Source organism: Symphalangus syndactylus, chromosome 1, assembly GCF_028878055.3.
Source record: "Symphalangus syndactylus isolate Jambi chromosome 1, NHGRI_mSymSyn1-v2.1_pri, whole genome shotgun sequence".
In the NCBI taxonomy this organism is placed as follows: domain Eukaryota; kingdom Metazoa; phylum Chordata; class Mammalia; order Primates; family Hylobatidae; genus Symphalangus; species Symphalangus syndactylus.
In genome coordinates this window covers 55,523,408-55,543,671 of record NC_072423.2, presented here as the reverse complement: position 1 = coordinate 55,543,671, position 20,264 = coordinate 55,523,408, and the positions used below count along the sequence as shown (strand labels likewise).

Below are 20,264 nucleotides of genomic sequence, written 5' to 3'. Positions count from 1 at the left end.
TATAGAGTGTTTTATAAGGATAAAAAAATTACCAAGATAAAACTTGTTAATATCTTTTCATGGATTATGAAATGTTACTCTAGAACGTATATCCTCTTGGCTTGCTAGATTGCAATAACTCTTGGTTTTTTTCTTCCCTTACTGGCTGTATTTATGCATTCTCCTTGGCTGGTTCCTTCTGCTCTGACCTCTAAATATTGTCATGCCTGTAAATATTTTTTTTCTTTTTTCTTTTTTTTGTGAGATGGAGTTTTGCTCTGTCGCCCAGGCTGGAGTGCAGTGGCATGATCTCGGCTCACTGCAACCTCTGCCTCCTGGGTTCAAGTAATCACTTTTCTGCCTCAACCTCCTGAGTAACTAGGACTATGGGTGCCCGCCACCATGCCCAGCTAATTTTTTTTTTTTTTTTTTGTATTTTTAGTAGAGATGGGGTTTCACCATGTTGGCCAGGCTGATCTCAAACTTCTGACCTCAGGTGATCTGTCTCTCTCGGCTCCCAAACTGCTGGGATTGCAGGCATGAGCCACCGCACTGGGCCTGCCTCTAAATATTGCTGTATACAAATACATCTGCATTGTTTCAAACCCTTGCACTCGCAAGGCTCCTTCTGCTATAAGTACTTTGTACATGCCCTTTCCTCTTTCCCAGAATCTTCTTCTATCTCTCCGGCCTGGTTAACTCCCATTCACCCTACAAATCTCAACTTTTATTTTCTTCCCCACCTGGTCAAATCTTCCACATTAAACTGCTGCCTCTCATTTAGAGCACTTGTCACAATTGCAATGTTAAATTTGCTCAAATAATTATTTGATTAATACTTGTTTCTCACCAAAGACTACATTTCCATGATTGTAGTAACCCTTTTTTTGTTCACGCTTGTATTCCCAGCATTACTATGACTCCTGATTCATAGTAGACACTTACTAAATATTTGCTGAATGAGTGAGCAAATGAATAAATGACTAATGAGCGTTTCTGACAAGCAATTCTTTGTTTACCTTTTTCTATTCTAGTGTTTATCAGCATATTAAAGTGATGTCTTGGGCCACATTTAATAGGGTGGGAGTTTCTAGTCTAATCTCAAATATGCTGGACATGTATTACAGTAGCATATTAATAAAATATGAGATGGGCCTACCAAACATTTCTACTATGGCTTTTGCACAAGAACAGACAAATATGCTTATGAATTTTAACTTAGAACTCCAAAGAGACCAGTGTATAAATGGATACTTAATATCTGATAAAAGTGGCAGCAGATACCATGAAGAAAATCAGGAATTATTTAGTGTTGGCATTGGGAAAACAGACTCACTATTGGAGAAAAATAAAATTGGTCCCCTACATAACCAATTTTGTATTTATACATATACTGTGGTGGAAGACACATCAAGTTAATGAAAAATAATACAGGAGAACATCAGTGTTATACAGAGGTAGGAAAAGATTTTTGAAATAAAACCTAAAAAGCATATACCATATAGGAATAAAAAAAAACCAGATACACTTAATTACATTAAAATGCAGGCTTTCTATTTGATAGGTGACACCATAAATAAAGTTGATAAACAGAAAATAGATTGGGAGAAGACATTTGTCATTACTAAAACAGATGAGAGAATAATATCTAGAAAATAGAAGGAACTCCTACATGTCAACCAGAATGTGGCAGAACTACAACAGAAAAGATGAGCAAAGAGCATTACTAGGCATACTCTTACAACAGAGGAATCTGAAGCCTACCAAGTATATTTTAAGAAATCAAAGAAAGGCACATCAAAGTCAGAAAATATCCTTCTATACCTATTTGGCAAAAATTAGGAAGCTAATAGCAAATGTTGATAGGCATGTGGATGTTTGAGAACCCTGGTGCATTGTTGGTAGAATTATAAATTTGATCAAATATTCAGGACAGTAGTATAACAATGATTGTTCAAGATAATATATGAATACCCTAAAGCCCAGCAATTTATCTCTTGGCTAATAACCCAGAGAAATTCTCACTGAAGTCTATGAAGGGGTGGTTTGTTGTAGAGGGAGTTGGGAGCAATCTGGGTTACCATCCTTGGAGAGTAGATAAATTATGGTGGCAGATCCACCCCATGGATCGCTGTGCAAAGTTAGAGCCAATAGGCTAATGGCAATATGAATGGATCTTAAAAACATAGAACCCAGTGAAATAACTAAAAATAGAATATTTCTACATCCAATATAAATTTAAAAAGACAAAAAATCATTACACTGAACAGCAGCATTTTAATAAAAATTATATAAACAAAAACACACATTCTAAACACATTCAACTAATTTTTGTGGAGGTAGAAAGGAATGAGTATGAGAAGCAAAAATTGTGAAGGGTTAAAAAGGAGAAAATAATTAATATATCACAATATGTTTAAATCTCATTTATTTTAGTAAGTGGAAGAAGAAAAAATTTAATAGTATGTTATTTTTTCCTATTAGTTATATGTCTGTTTATTATGCATTGGTATTATAATACTTTTTTCTATCTTATAATTAGGAAGCAGTAATGCAAGGAATCGTTAATAAACCAAATGGGTAGAGAAATTAACATTGTTCCAAAAACAGGAAGGACTATAAAACCTGGTGATCACATATAACCAGATAATAACCAGTAGTAAACATGTATTGCTGTTATTCAGTTTGTCACACACAATCACCAAATAAAAGGAGGGTTTGGACTGTATTCCAAGATGATAAATGAACCAAATATTCTCTGGAGGAGTGTTAACTACACAGATTCAATCCCTCATCATCTATTAACAGGAGATGAATATTTTAGGTGGCCTATAATTGTAATAGAAACTAATGAGAAAGCAAGCTTTAAGCTATGTTACCAACCAAATCAATAGATTTATAATGATGAGTTAATGGGTTTTATCACACATCTATGTGAGGTAGGCAAAGAACAATATTTTGTGGAAGACATCTGGTTGCAAATAATAAATACTATGTAACAAGAGTGAACATAAAACATTTTATCTACTAAGCAACTGTATTTTAATTATAGAAGGACACTAATTCTGCTGATCAGTACCTGAAGTGTTTATCACCTTGAGGAAAGCAACTAAATCTTGTGCTCCAATCAAAAATCAATTGACCCACATTCTGTAACCTCTGAAAGTCAGAGATGCTGTTTCTCTTCTTTTGGACCTCCTAAGAGTATTGTCAGTCCCAAAGTATTCAAAATAATATGAAATTCTAAGAAGATTATAAAATAAATATATCTCTAATCCCAGAAAAGTTTAAAGAAATGCAGAACTGGTGAAGAAATAAATTAACCCATGTTGGTATTCTAGAAAAGCATGATAATGGGTTTTGAAATAATTTTATTTATGTCTCTCTCTCATGTTTAAGATATTGAAATACTCAAAATAACCAGCAGTCTGATTGCAGTGTATATTGTTTAAATTATCTTAGTCAACTTTAGAAATAATTTTCAAATGCTGAAGGAAAAATTTTCTTTGAAATTTTGTGAATAAAATGTAGTATACATAGCTGTGATATTCAAAAGGAAAGTGTAATAACTGTCCACAGTGGTTGGGCTTTAGGACAGTTTGATGGGGCATATGAGAGATGGAAGAGAGAGAGTTTTGAGGAGCAGCTGCCTTTATGCATAGAAGATATTTAGAATCAAAAATGGGGAGAAACGGGAGGTAAATTGTTAATTGTTTAACTGTACATTTAACATTTACTCTTCCTTTTGAAGTTTCTCAAGTTGTGAATAAAGATTTGAAATTATATCAAGTATATTTTTGTGTAGGACTTTTTTGGGAGAGCTTTGTATATGATTTTTTTAAAAATATAGTTCTGTATTCAACATTGATCATATGACTGCTTGGTTTTATATAGTTTATATAAGCTCTAGCTACTGCTTTTCTTAGTCATTTTCTTGGTCTTCGTCACTGTCATTTGAATACATAACATCTGCCTCCAAGATTTAAACTGGAAAAAAAAAATTGATATGAGGAGCCCCTAGCCTTCTTTCTAGGAGCTTTCAGGCATTCATCTAACTACACTTTCCTAAAGGGAGTGGACAACATTTTCCTCCCCTTATTGCCTGATTGGCCTTTGAAAGTAAAGGCAATATCTAGAGCATGTGTGGCTCTAACACCCTTTTGGTCCCTTCTACAGTAATTTATGTGGGGGTCACACTTCCTAGATCACAATGTGCAATTGCTGAGTCTACTTCCTATTATGGAGTTAGCAGTCATTAAAGACTTGTAATGGGATAAAGACTATTAAGACTGGGTCAGAGGAAATAAGACTTTTGCTGTCTCAAAAGAATATCTGATCAAGATTGTCCTCAATGGTTTATATGAAGGAACCATTTCTTCTTCTCTAAAATTGAAATAACGAGATACTTCAGAAAATTTTAGTGAGATCAAATATATATATATATATAATTTGTAGCATTTATATTTACTTACATATATTTATGTATTTATGACAGTGCCTAGAACATAGTAAGCATTCAATAATAATTTGCTAATCTATATTAGTATGTACAGAACTATAATTATTTCTAATGTGTATCAGGCAGTCATCTTACCAAGTTTAATGTATCTCTACTGTCCTTCATCATCAGGGTTCAAGTGGGAACCCCATAGATTAAGAAAAGCAGCCACTTTGCCTGTTCCATATCTCCAACAGGAGTCAAAAGAGAGCCTCAGAAATTTCCGAACCCTTCACAAGACCTTTCTTCTCTCACCCAGCCCAGCCCTCACTGTGTCTCACTATTATACATTTAAAGGTTATAAGACTAATCTCCTAGGGTATTTATCCTATTTATCTCAGCCCCCAGAAGAAGTTCTGGTTCCCCGGGCATCCCTCTTCCCCTGGAATCTAATCCCCTTAAGGCTCCAGACATACCCTTTGCTGATCCCACCCCAAATCTCTAAACCCTATTGACTTTTTTTTTTTTTTTTTTTTTTTTTTTTTTGAGACGGAGTCTTGCTCTGTCACCCAGGCTGGAGTTGAAGTCAGCAGCATCTGTTATATCTTCAACCTCTTCTCACAGTTCTTTCTCTAATGGACATGAGCCCTTTCACATGGAGGCCTTTTTCATACAACGCCTCTAAGACTACTGGGGCTGGAAGTTGAGTAGGTATTCTCTTTGCTTTTTCTTTCCATTTTCAACTAATTCTCCCTCTCGCAAACTTGAATAGCACCTCTCCTAGCATTGAATCTCAAGATAGCAGACTATTGCTCCCACTCTACTCCTCCTTCTTGTCATCTACAGATTTCTCCAAAGCACATTGTTTTTTATTCTAGGGTAGTGCCCCTGGCTCCCTGTCATACTGTTTAAAACTCCACTCCTCTCATAACTCTTGAGGATTTCAGGATGTACACCTAGGTAGGCAGAATAATGGTCTCCAAAGATGCCCATTTCCTAATTCTCAGACTCTGTGAATATGTAGCATTATATGACAGAAGTAGCAGATGGAATTAAGGTTGCTTATCTGATGACCTTAAAAAAGGGAGATTATTCTGTTTCATCTGGGTGGCTCAATATAATCACAATAGTCCTTCAACGTAGAGGAGGGAGGCAAACGGGTGACAGCCAGAGACGTGATGATGGACGCAGTGTCCGTGATAGGACTTAAGAAAGATGTGGGCTGGGCGCAGTGGCTCACGCCTGTAATCCCAGCACTTTGGGAGGCTGAGGCGGGCAGATCACGAGATCAGGAGATCGAGACCATCCTGGCTAACACGGTGAAACCCCGTCTCTACTAAAACTACAAAAAATTAGCCGGGCGTGGTGGCAGGCGCCTGTACTCCCAGCTACTCAGGAGGCTGAGGCAGGAGAAAGGCGTGAACCCGGGAGGCGGAGCTTGCAGTGAGCCGGGATCGCACCAGTGCACTCCAGCCTGGGCGACAGAGAGACTCCGTCTCAGAAAAAAAAAAAAAAAAAGAAAGAGAGGAAGGAAGGAAGGAAGGAAGGAAGGGAGGGAGGGAGGGAGGGAAGGTAGGTACCTGCTGTGCTGGCTTGAAGATGGAGAGAGGAGCCATGAGCCACAGAATATAAGCAGCATCTAGAAGCTGGTAAAGGAAAGAAAAAAAAAGGTTCTCGCGTAGAGCCTTCAGAGAGGAACAGAGTCCTGCGAACACTTTGATTTTAGCCCAGTGAGACCCTCGACAGACTTCTGACCAACAAAACTACACGATAGTACATTTGTGTTGTTTTAAGCCACTAAGTGTATCATAGTTTGTTACGGTAACAATAGAAAGCTCACACACTCTAGTCCCTCAGTTCCTTAAGTTCCTCCCATTCAATGTCATCCTCCACCACTGCCTTAGCTATTCACTGCATGATCCTACTCTAGATCTTACTATTCCTAAGCACCGTAACTACTCCACAAATCTCAATTTCAAGCATTCCGCCCCATGACCACCCATCTTTTACTTTCACAGCTCCCTCCCTCTATTATCTCAATTTCAACGAATCTTAGACTGCTCTAGTAACTAAATTCATGGATTCTACCAGTTTTACTTTCTCTCACCCCCTTTATGGCCCCATTTTGCTCCTCATCCAGCTTAACTTTCCTAATAACCATTATAGTCTGTCTAGTAATCACTCTTTGCATATACCTCGTCTCTATTACTGTCCTTTATAGCTTCATTATTCTCCCTTTTCCGAGTCACTCCCTGATCAATCTAACTCTCCACTTAGCTAGTTGCTACACACAGCTGTATGTGGCTAGAGATACACTCATATTCAGGCTGAGGAATTTCACATTAAGCTCATCATTAGTACCTCAAATAGGCCTTCATCCTGCCCTGGAGTCTATTTGTCTAGCCCATTCACTTCCCCTTTATCCTTGGCAGTATTTTCATACTACCTTCTCTCTACTCAAACTGTCTATTTATCCTCTTCTGTCCTCACTTTCCATTACTGACTTTGCTTCCTATTTCACAGAGAAAATGGAAATGATCAAGGATGACTTCTGTAAGCTTCTCCACATCTACCCACTTGCCTGCATCTGTGCTGTCTATGTGGCTTTTTCCTGTGTATTATGGAAGAACTGCCCCTGTTCATAGCTAAGGTCAACTGCTTCATTTGTGCATTAATTCTCACCTGCTCCCACCTGCTTAAGAACATTGCTTGGCAATTCTGCTCCTCCTCTCCTAAATCATCAGTTGAATCCATCTCTATCTATCCAACAGCATGTGAGCCAAGCCAACATAAATACCTGCCTCTCTATATCCCGTTTCTTCCTCTAGCTAACACACCCCATTCCTCTACCCTCTTTGACAGAAAAAAAATTCTGGGGAAAGCTGTTTTATATGTACTGTCTTCAGTTTTTTTCCTCTCATTATCTTCTGAACCACTTCTAATCAGGTTTTCACTCCTACCTCTTTACCAAAAGTGTTCTTACGAAGGTAACAGAGACTTTCATATTGTTAAATCTAATGGTCATTTTTCAGCTTTATGTTAACTAACTGTGGAAAGTTGGTACACCTGTCATTAAAACTCTCTTCACTTGGCTTCTGTTTTTCCTTCTCTACCTTATTTATTCTTTTTTCTCTCCATAATCTCTTAATATTGCAGTTCCCCAGGACTCCGTAGTTGGACATTTATTATGGTTTTATCTACATTCACTTTTTGTGGATCTCATTCAGTCTTCTGACTTTAAAAACTGTCTCTAAGCTGATGGTCAGAAATTCTAAAATGCTCTCTCAGATTTCTCCCTTGAAATTCCTACTCCCATAAAATTTTTTAACTTACAGACCTCACAGGAATTGCAAAATTAATGTTTCCAATTCTGAGCTCCTGATCTTCTCCATCTCAGAATCTTTTTCCCTTTCAATTAATGGCAACTCCATTCTTCATGTTGTTTAGGACATCTCTTCAGATTTCTTTGGCCCCTCATATTCTAAATCCAGTCTGTCAGTAAATCTTAGCAAATTTACCTTTAAAATATATCTGGAATCCATCCAATTCTCACCATCTCCATCAGTATTATCCTGGTACAAACCACTGTTGTCTCTCACCTGGATTATTCCAAAAATCTCCTCATTGGTCTTTCTGCTGCTAATACTCTTCACTTGGGTCTATTTTCAAACTGGCAGCTAGATTGTCCCTGTTAATAAATAAATAAGTTGTATGGAGACAGTTCTGTACTCAAACCCTTCGAGAATTACTCCAAAATAAAAATATTTTTAAACATTCACCCAGAGGCTTCTCATCTCTTTTAGATGAAATCCAAAGTATTTCCAGTGGTCTACAGGACCAGACAATCCATCATGGATCTCTCCTACTCTCCCATCATCCACCATGCTCCAGTCACCTTGGACTCTTTGCTGGTTGGTGAAGACACTGTCGCGCTCCTGCTTGGGCCTTTCATTTCCACGTGAGATGATCTTCAGATAGCCACACTGCTTGTTCCCTCACCTCCTTCAGGTTTTGACCCTCATGTCTCCTCAGTGAGATCTTCTCTGAACACCCTAATTGATATTTCAAACCCCTGATTGCTTTCCAGAGCTTTTAACCAAGAGCCTGGTGACTTTACTGTGGCCCCTTCCCCTAGGAGGTCTTTATTTCCTTCACAGACTGGAAACTCCTTTCTGCTTGTCACAGTGGTTTGGCTTAGTTTGTGAGCTTCCTACTTCATAAAACTTTAGAATACAGCACATGCTTTGAAGGGAAAACCAGAAATTCATGAAATCCCTCCAGTCTCTGATTTTGTCACTCCAGCCCCACACAATTGCTAAAAACTCTGCTACTTTCTTTCTTCCCAAGCAGTGGCCTTCTGCTTTGGCTGAGCCTGGATTCTCAGCTTCTAGCCCGTGTTCAGTAGCTTCAAATGCTCCCTGAGAAAAATGCGGCTAGAGCTGGTGTTCTCCTCTTTAGATTTTAATCTATTTCTTCTTTATTCTGAAACTTTCTGAGAGCTCTGAACAGATAGATTTTGTATTTTATCCAGAGCTTCTTATTGGCCTTGGTGAGAACATTGGTCTAGCATAAACCACTCCATCCTACCATCCTTCTCTCATATTTTGAGACTCTTTTTCTTCCTTGGTCTCTGTGTTAGAATGCAATTTTCACAAGGTCTTATATTCATCTCCATTTTTAGTTTTTACAGCTGTCTGTTACAGTGTGGGCTTTTGGTAAATATTTGTTGAATAACTGTATGTGTGTACATATAGTTTATGCTCTCTAACTACTTGTAATCCACAAATTATTAACAAATTATGATGTTACTATGAGATAATAATATGTAAAATACTGGTTATAAACCTGAAATTTACACTGGATCATCTGAGAAGGGATCCCATATAAAGGTTGTTATCTTTCAGAATAACTGGGAAATTAAGCATGAGAATTGTTTATCATTTCCAGTTGCAGGAAGTATATGAAAAAAATTAATAAAACAGTGGTCATAAATGTGAGACTCAAACTAAAAATAACAAATCCCGTTATTACTAATTGCAGACATTGATATGTCAATTGATCTGTATTTTATACAAAAGCTACAGTTCTATGTAGCTTGTTCCTGAGAAAGTAATAGCAGCGATTAATTTATTTAACTATGGTTAATATTTGACTAATCAGTTTTGGGAAAGCCAGCTAATAAATATGTGTACTATGGAGATGGATGGATAGATATGTAGATACATACATACATAAAGAGATAGATAGATAGACAGATAGATGTACAGATACAGATAGATATCCTGATGGTGATTAAAATATGATCTTTTATTTTATTTAGCCAGAAAGATGCTGGGAATTCACTTTACAAAAGGCATGGATTTGCACAGACAGAAAGAGACAGATGTTCTAGATCAGCAAGGGATGATCTTTCATGGTATCGTTGGGGGTGGATTATTTTTAGAATGGCTGCTAAGAAACTTGAGGAATTTGAGCACTGCAAGTTGCCACCCTGGGGTCATGAGCTAAAGATACTTATACTCAAATGGAGAAAGAGGAGATTTAGGTGGAAAGATCAAGAGCATTGTGTTGGACATGTTAAGTTTGAGGTGTCTAATGACATGATGAGTAGGCAGTTGTGTAAGTGAATAGAAGGGAAATCTGAGCCTGAGACATAATTTTTTAGTTCACTACAGATTTTGCCACCAATGAATTTCTGTGCAGGTCTGCTTTTCTTGCCAAATAAGTTACAGAGTAGGGGAAAAAAAACCAACTTTGGTTTCTAGAGTTCTATTGTTTTTATAAATGTGCACTCAGGGCCAGACGCAGTGGCTCACGCCTGTAATCCCAGCAATTTGGGAGGCCAAGGTGGGCAGATCATCTGAGGTCAGGAGTTAGAGACCAGCCTGACCAACATGGTGAAACCCCATCTCTACTAAAAATACAAAAATTAGCCAGGCATGATGGTGTACACATGTAATCCCAGCTACTTAGGAGGCAGAGACAGGAGAATCACCTGAACCCAGGAGGCAGAGGTTGCAGTGAGCCAAGATGGTGCCATTGCACTCCAGCCTGGGCAACAGAGTGAGACTCCATCTAAAAAAAATGAAAGAAAAGGAAGGAAGGAAGGAAGGAAAGAAAGAAAGAAAGGAAGGAAGGAAGGAAGGAAGGAAGGAAGGAAGGAAGGAAGGAAGGAAGGAAGGAAGGGAAAGGAAGGAAGGAAGGAAGGAAGGAAGGAAGGAAGGAAGGAAGGAAGGAAAAGGAAGGAAGGAAGGAAATTTGCACTCAGAATGGTGAGTTCATTACTCAATTTAGGGGAGGAGATAGTTCATACTTATAATGTATATCTTCCTTTCTAAAGTAAGAAATAAGTTATCTGTTCAATGAGGAAGGCATGTGGGGTTGGGTGAGGCAGGCTGAAAATGGGTGACAAAAATTTAGAATAGCTTTGAATCAGTTACAGACCCAGCCAAAAGTCCTTGAACAGATTGCTAAGGAGTTTTGAGGGCACAGATGATGTTTTACATCATTTTTACTAATTTGTAGTGGCTTAAATATGAGTGATGTTACACAGATTCGCTTTTGCCCACCTATAGGAAGTGTGTCTCCTTTAATACCAAAACTTCTGAGATAAAGATTGGCTCTGTCCAAGTTAAATAGACTTGAGCTCTTACTTTTTCCTTTCCTTTCATTTTTTTCCTTTTCTTTACATTTTCTCTTGCTTTCTTTTTTATTTCTTTCCATTTTTGTTTCTTTTTCTTTTCTTCCTTTCCTATTTTCTTACCTTTCTCCTCCCTTCCTCTCTTTGTTCTCTTTTCTTTCCTTCCTTCCTTCCTTCCTTCCTTCCTTCCTTCCTTCCTTCCTTCCTTCCTTCCTTCCTTCTTTCCCTCCTTCCTTCCTTCTTCCCTCCCTCCCTGCTTTCCTTCCTTCCTTCCTTCCTTTCTTTCTTCCTTCCTATGTGCCAGAAAATCACAAGTCGAAATGCCTTTAGGAGCCAGTCACCTCACTGTCCATGTGACTGAGCTGATTACATATAATAAAGTTTAGCAGGGACACATGCACCACCTAAGAGTAATCACATTAGAAAGAAAATTGTAAACACATAAAAACTGCCTGTAGGCTGGATTAACCAAAAGATTACCAGTTTTAACCACTGCCATATGTATACATGAAGAACCACTGAAAGATTTTAAACATTGGCATGATGGGGGTCAAACTTGGAACACTTCTTCCAATTGGAGAGGTGCTGGAGGGACAGGACATCAGTTAGGAAACAACAGCAGATGTTTAGCCAAGAACAAGGCTGTGAGCAGGTTTAGGTGCGAGAAATGGAGTCAGTGGTATTTAATGAACAAAATCAATAGGGCCTGGAGATTCATCAGATCCAGTCACTTCTGAAACATTTACTGAGCCACATACTTGTTTGTATTGCTAGCTTCCCCCTACCCCGAGCCCAGTATCAGCAGATGTGCTTTCTCCAAAACAAAGTCAGTTAAACAAAACCTGTTCAAGTACATCAGGTCTTTTGTAGCCCTTTCAGGGGCATTCTTAATACACAGCAACACAATAATCTTTTTTAAACAATTTTTATTATTTTATTTTATTTTTCCACAAGTTATTGGGGTACAGGTGGTATTTGGTTACATGAGTAAGTTCTTTAGTGGTGATTTGTGAGATTTCAGTGCACCCATCACCCGAGCAGTGTACATTGTACCATATTTGTAGTCTTTTATCCTTTTATCCCTTACCCTCCTCCCACTCTTCCCCCCAAGTCCCCAAAGTTCACTGAATCTTTTTTTTTTTTTTTTGAGACAGAGTTTCACTCTGTCACTCAGGCTGGAGTGCCATGGCGCGATCTTGGTTCAACGCAACCTCCGCCTCCCAGGTTCAAGCAATTCTTGTGCCTCAGCCTCCCGAGTAGCTGGGATTACAGGCACCTGTCACCACGCCCAGCTAATTTTCGTATTTTTAGTAGAGACAGAGTTTCGCCATGTTGGCCAGGATGGTCTCCAAGTCCTGACCTCAGGTGATCCTCCCGCCTCAGCCTCTCAAAGTGCTGGGGTTACATGCGTTGAGCCACCACACCTGGCCTATTGTGTCATCCTTATGCCTTAACGCAACCGTCTTTGAAAGCCTTTCTTCAGTGTCTGACTTCCTCAATATCCTTTATACAGTGTTTTGCTGCTTCCTGAAAATTTAAATGTACCTCTTTCTGACTTCTCACTCTCTACTCCTCAATGGCCACCACCACCACGACATAAAATAAAATAAACTACCCCTTCATTCTCAAGGCTCTTTGCTTTTTTTCCTCACTTCTTTTTTTTTTTTTTAAGACCAACTTTATGGAGATACAATTCATATGTCTTTTTCTTACATTCATTTTATTTCACTCAAAGGTCATCCTCACTAGCATATTACTGGTTAGCTTGATTTTCATAACAAAACCCTAGAGCTGAAAGTCCTTGTGAGGAGTGGGGCAGTGAGGTGGGCATGAGGGAAGGAAGGGGTAGGAGAGGGGATGCTTAGCACACCCTTATTGATCAGAAGAAAGGAAGGATGCTTGAAATATTTATACAAAAGGAAGGATTCACACCCCTGGTCACTTAGATAAAAAACTAAATAAGAAGCAGTCCCTGCCCTAAAGGAGCTTTTAGCATTTGTGGATGGATTGCATGGATGTTAGGTAATTACAAGGTGGGCTGCATTTGATATGTCCCTTATTTTCAACTTAGAGACAGGAAGTACCTGCCTGAAACTCTCACAAATACTTCAAGGTCAAAATATTCCAAACTGGAGCCATTCTTTTTCTGTAACAAAAGCTGCATTGTAGTTAATGGTTTCATGATTCTCCCACTTATTCAGGAAGGGAACTAGGGAGTCATCCTAGACACTCTCTCTGCCTCCACCTCACAACCGTCAGTCTCCAGGTTACTGCTGTCTGCAATCCCTCATCTCTCATCTGGACCATCTTAATTGATCTCACTGCTCTACAACTCCTCCAAGGCAACTTCCAAAATACTGGGTTTCCACCTGTAGTTTTTGGACTCTCATGGTTCTTGTATGTTGGCTCATTTTGTTTTGCTTTTGGTTATTTTTTGTTTTTGATTGGTTCGAGAGTCCTTTCCTCTACTTCAACTCAATGCCCCCTCCTACCTTGCTCAGGGAGCTGTCCCTGACTTTCCCATGTGGGAAAAAGCACTTGAATCTTCTGTGTGCACGCAGTCTTTGATATGTGCTTCTGTTATGGAAACGGACCAAAGTGTTGTCATTATTTAATTGATAAAACTATCTCTTCTAGAGTGCATTAATTTCTTATTCTTCATATGTGCAGATAATTGCAGAATTCTGGAATGGATACATGGTTGGATGATACTGTTAGTAACAAAGATAGGGATAACAGGAAAGTGCTAGTTTGTGAGAGAGTTAAATAAATTGATTTTGAAAATATTGAGTTTGAGATTTCTGTGGACAATCCAACTGGAAATAATTAGTAAGTAACATGGGCGTGGAATTTGAAAGAGGCATCGGTCTGCACAAACAAACTTGGTTATTATTAGTATGTGGATAGTCAGAGTAACCCCAAATGAAAGCAATCCATCTGTTTAACCCATTGATTTCTTTTTAAAAACTTTTATTTTATGTTTAATTGACAAATAATGACTGTATATATTTATGGGGTGCAATGTGATGCTATAATACACGTATGCATTGTGGAATGATCAAGCCAGACTAACACATCCGTCATCTCAGATACTTATAATTTATTTGTAGTGTTAATCTATTAATTATTTTGATTCCTTTTTTGTTTATTTTATGTAATTAAGGTATACAACATGATGCTTTGATATACATAAATTATTACTACAGTCAAGTAAATTAACTTATTCATCAGTTTCCATAGTTGCCGTGTGTGTGTGTGTATGTGTGTGCACGCGTGTGTGTGTGGTAGGAGCACCTAAAACCTACTCTCTTTGCAAATTTTCAGTGTACAATACTATATCATTAACTAAAATTCTCTTGCTGCATACCAGATCTCTAGACTTCTAAATCCCACCTAGCTGCAAATCTGTACTGTTTAGTCTACTTCTTCCCATTTCCTGCTCCTCCCCAACCCTGTAACCACTGTTCTACTCTGTTTCTATGTGGTTCACTTTTGTTTTAGATTCCATATGTAAGTGAGTTTATACACTATTTTGCTGTCTGTGTCTGGCTTATTTCACTTAGCATAATGTACTCCAGGTTCATTCATGTTGTGGGTAATGTCAGTATTTCCTTCTTTTTAAAGGCTGAGTGATATTCCACTCTGAGTGTATATATACACAATGATTGGTTTATCCATTCGTCCATCAATAGCTACTTAGCTTGTTTTCATATCTTGGCTATTGTGAATCATACTTCAATGAACATATGAGTGCAGATAGCTCTACAAGGTGCTGATTTAATTTCTTTTGTGTATATATCCAGCATAGGAATTGCTGGGTTGCATGGTAGTTCTATTTATAATTTTTGGAGAAACATCACAGTGTATTCTGTAATAGCTGTACCAATTTACATTCTTAGAGAGAGATTTGAGATTGGGTGGAAGACTGTTGTGTTTTCCTTTCACAGAAATTTTATCAGCTGATGATCAAAATGCATATTTTAGAATAATGTGAATATGTGAAATATTTAATACAAATTTATAGGAAGCAGTTTTTAATGATTAAGTAGCTGTAAACATCTTATTTTATTGTGTGTGGAAATGAGAAAGTCTGATCTTGTTTAAGTGTGTCTTGGCCTTAGTTTTCTTATTGTTAAATAAGAATAATAGTAGCTAACCTTGGAAGTATGTTATTAAATTTTTTTTTTTTTTTTGAGACGGAGTCTCACTCTGTCACCCAGGCTGGAGTGCAATGGCGCGATCTCAGCTCACTGCAACTTCTACTTCCTGAGTTTAAGTGATTCTCTTGCCTCAGCCTCCCAAGTAGCGGAGATTACCGGCAACTGCCACCACGCTCGGCTAAATTTTTTTTTTCTTTTTTTTGTATTTTTAGTAGAGCTGAGGTTTCATGATGTTGGCCAAGCTGGTCTCAAACACTTTATCTCAAGCGATCCACCTGCCTTGGCCTCCCAAAGTGCTGGGATTACAGGCACGAGCCACTGCACCCGGCCTGTTATTAATATTTTAAAAGGGATAACATTTGTGAAAGCATTCCACACTGCTTGCACATAGTAGATGCTCAATAAATTTTATCAACAAGCATTTATTGAGTTACCTCCATGTGGCAGGTACAGTTCTAGGCACAAAGATCCCTACACATATGGAGCTGATACTCTGATGCAGGGAGGGGGGTGAAAGCCATAAAAAATTAACATAAAAGAAGCAAATTATTTCCCAAATGATAGCATAATCCATTTTACATTGAAAATTCACATAGGTCAAGTAGTCACAAACTTCAGTGCCTTCAGGGGCCAGAAAAGTAATCCAAATATATGTCAGATTGATCGAAAAGAGCACCCCTTTTTTTATTATTCTACTTTTGAGAAAAGATAATAGTACTGAAAATATGTCTTTTTTCCTTCTTAAATCTACCTTCAGAAAACCATCCTACAAGTGTCATGATAAAATGGCAATTGACAGCATTTCTGTCTGTAAATGAATGTCAAGCTGCAGAGGGCACTGTCTAAGGGAAAGCCTTGTGTTACCTCTAGCCAACTGGTGACCTTCAGGAATATGGATTCTGTGTCACCAGACTTTCCAGTTTTTCAAGAGAAGTCACAAATTTGCATTTGGGATGAAATGTCCTGATTTTTAATGTAGCAATGTATTCATAAATTCTTTCAATTGTAAAAGCCGTCACCTTCCCCATATCATTCCTACTCCTCACCACCACAAATTTAGGATATATCTGGCCTGGTAATCAGGTTTTAATCTCTGAAAAAAACTGAGGTTTAATATATGTGGCTTTCTTTTTCTTCTTCTTCTTTTTTTTTTTTTTAGACAGAGGCTTGCTCTATCACCCAGGCTTGAGTGCAATGGTGTGATCTTGGCTCACTGCAACCTCCACCTCCTGGGTTCAAGTGATTCTCCTGCCTCAGCCTCCTGAGTAGCTGGGATTACAAGCACCTGCCACAACACCCAGCTAATTTTTATATTTTTGGTAGAGATGGGATTTCACCTTATTGGTTAGGCTGGTCTCGAACTCCTGACCTCAAGTGATTCGCCTGCCTCGGCCTCCCAGAGTGCCGGGATTACAGGCATGAGTCACCTCACCTGACCTATGTGACTTTTTAAATAAGATTTTGTTCTTTTATATTTAATAAAACTTGACAATTGAAAAATGTGTTTCTCCGCTCTAAGCATACAGTCCTTAACTATTATATAAGGAATAAATATTTGGCTACAAATAGTGTTGACCTGAGGCAGGGTTACACTGGGTAAGAATATTTACAGAATTTCCCCTAGATTACCTGACATCATTTTTACATATCTTCCATAGTTACAATACCTTGATTTTGTTCACCAGGTGTACTCAGCTGTAAAACTGCATTCCTCACTCTGCCTTGCAGATAGGGATGGACGTGTTACTCAGCTCTCCCAAAGGTATATAGTAGGCAGAAGTTGTTGCTGGGAGTTTCTGGAAGAGTGCTCTAAAAACAAGGGTTCCCCCTTTCTCTCTCTTTCTGATTTTATTTATTTATTTATTTATTTATTTATTTATTTATTTGAGATGGAGTTTCACTCTTGTTGCCTTGACTGGAGTGCAATGGCACGATCTTGCCTCACTGTAACTTCTGCCTCCTGGGTTCAAGCAATTCTCCTGCCTTAGCCTCCTGGGTAGCTGAGATTACAGGTGGCCATCACCACGCCCAGCTAATTTTTTGTATTTTTATTAGAGATAGGGTTTCGCCATGTTGGCCAGGCTGGTCTAGAACTCGTGACCTCAAGTGATTCACCTACATCAGCCTCCCAAATTGCTGACATTACAGATGTGAGCCACCACACCCAGCCTCTTTCTGTTTTAGATACAGATATGATGGCTGGAGTTGCATTAGTCATCTTGTGGCTATGAAACAATTTGTACAAAAGATAGTTGGGCAGAAAAAGAGAAGCCTCCTGAGACATTATTGCCGTGAATAATCCTTAATACGAATCGAAGACTCCAGACTTGTTTAACATTAAATAAAAATGAACTTTTGGCCGGGTATGGTGGCTCATGCCTGTAATCCCAGCACTTTGGGAGGCCGAGGCAGACGGATCATGAGATCAAGAGATGGAGACCATCCTGGCCAACATGGTGAAACCCTATCTCTACAAAAAAAGAATTACAAAAATTAGCTGGGCATGGTGGCGCGTGCTTGTAGTTCCAGCTGCTCGGGAGACTGAGGCAGGAGAATCACTTGAACCCAGGAGGCGGAGGTTGCAGTGAGCTGAGATTATGCCACTGTACTCCAGCCTGGGTGACAGAGCGAGACTGTGTCTCAAATAATAATAATAAAATTAAATTAAAAGTGAACTTTTACCTTGTTTAAGCCGCTCTTATTTCCATTATCAGCGGACTAATGCAAGTCCTGGCTGATTCACTGAGATCATTAAGAAAAAATAAACAAAAAACCAACTTTTTATATAGCCTACAATGTGGAACAGCAGAATTTCACCTCAGTCAATTCAAATATGGAACCACCATTTGTCATATACAGCAAAACCATAAAATTATCTTGGTTCATGCTGAATGCTCCAGGATTTTCTGTTTAAACTCATCTTTACTCATTCTGAAGTCTATTCAAGCAGGCATTAAGACAGTTTTGAATTGTGATGAACATTCATTGAATTAATTCATGGGAAAAAAAGTTTCATTTATTTTTATTTGCCTTTATTTTCATTAGCTGAAAAATGAGAACATACCTCAGGATACTAGAATGAAACAAAATATTAACTCTTTCAGACTTAAGGAATCACATCTACTAGATCATTTTTGTGTAGGAATACAAAACAGAAGTGATAAAAATGGTATGCTTAATTTAAAAATGTGTATATTTAGGGAAGATATTTTTATTTAAAATTTTAATTAGTGCAACAATTAAATATTAAATCCCATAACAAACAAAACACCTGTCAAGCACAGTTATAAGGAAGAATACAATGATGAATACAATATCATCTCTACCTTAAAGAACATCATAGTTTGGTTTATAAAATCAATAAACAAAATTATTTTTAGAGTCGAAAAATTGAGGTAATGAGGTTCAATAACTTAACAAAGATTATACAGCAAGTTAATAGAAGAATCCCAGTCTCCTCACTCCTAAATCAATGGGTTTCTACAAAGTCAGGCCTCTGACTTTAATTTTTTAAATATTTAGTTGAGATAGGGTCACACTCTGTCAGCCAGGCTGGAGTGCAGTAGTAAAATCATAGCTCACTGTAACCTCAAATTCCTCAAGGGATTGTCCCTGTTCAGTCCCCTGAATAGCAAAGACTACAGGCACGGTGCAGCTAACATTTTTAAAGATTTTTTGTAAAGATGGGGTTTCACTATATTGCCCAGGCTGGTCTCAAACTCCTGGCCTCAAGCAATCTTCCCACTTTGGCTTCCCAAATTACTGGGACTACAAATGTGAGCCACTGAAGGCTTTTGACTTTAGAGAGGATGGAAGATAGTATCTTCAAGTGACACATTATTGTACCTTTTTTTTATTTCCATGAAGTAATACTCCCTTTTCTTCTGAGACTTTTCAGAGAACACTGGAGTCTCACCATATTTGAACTCTTTATTTAATTATTTATTTATTTATTATTATTATTTTGAGACGGAGTCTCACTCTGTTGCCAGGCTGCTAGAGTACAGTGGTGCGATCCCGGCTCACTGCAACCTCCGACTCCGGAGTTCAAATGATTCTCTTGCCTCAGCCTCCCAAGTAGCTGGGACTATAGGTGCCCATCACCTCACCCAACTAATTTTTGTATTTTTAGTAGAGATGGGGTTTCACCATGTTGGCCAGGATGGTCTCGATCTCTTGACCTCGTGATCTCCCTGCTTCAGCCTCTCAAAGTGCTGGGATTACAAGTGTGAGCCACCGCGCCTGGCCCATATTTGAATTCTTAACCAAAAGAAAGTGAATTTTCAAAGTACAGAAGTTAATCTGCTACCTTCAATGATTCATGACTTGGGTAAAACAATTATTTACATCCAATCTTTTTTCTCTCTCCATATCAGATTACATTCAGCTACATATAACAGAAAACCTAAAGGTTTATTCACACACATGACCAAGTTTAGAGACAGGAAGTCTAAGGCAGATTGGAGGCTCTACAATTTATCAGGGATTCAACCTCTGTTAATCTTTTTGCTCCACTATTCTCAGTACATGGCTTCCATTCTGAAGCTCACAAAATGGCTGCCTGAGCACGAGGCATCACATCTATGTTCTAGATATTATCTAAATGATATCTAATTATCTAGACTTTAACTAATATCATGGACCTGCTGCCTGAGGCTACCTGTATTGCTTACTCCACTAAACTAATCATGTTTTTCACCTATCCGTTTTTGCTGTCTTTCCCCTCACCTAATCACTTATGTAGTGTTTATTCAAGTTTCATGTGCTCACAGATCTCCTGGAGATCTCATCAAAATGCAGACTCTGATTCAATAGGTCTGAGGTGGGGGCAGAGTATCTATTTGTCTAAGAAGCTCTCAGGCGATGCCAATGCTGCTGGTTCACAGACCACTGAGTATCAGAGAGCTAGCGCTGAGGTGAGGAATAGAACAACAGACATTCTCAGCCTTGACAGTACATCAGTAAGGCCTGGGGAGTCTTAACCTATTCTATAGCCGGGTCTCATTCTCAATGTTTCCTATTCAGTAGATCTGGGCTAAGGACCAAA

At 38.4% G+C, this 20,264-nt stretch overlaps 2 long non-coding RNA genes across 2 annotated transcripts in view; both read left to right on the top strand.

The window, feature by feature from the left end:
* Positions 1-20,264, top strand: part of LOC129458958 (uncharacterized) — a 42,713-nt gene that overhangs the window by 18,318 nt on the left and 4,131 nt on the right. The gene's annotated exons all lie outside the window — the stretch shown is intronic.
* On the top strand, positions 5,005-10,512 carry LOC134731735 (uncharacterized). The gene is made up of 2 exons (XR_010114258.1): positions 5,005-5,124; positions 8,221-10,512. It is a non-coding gene; the product is annotated as an uncharacterized lncRNA (long non-coding RNA).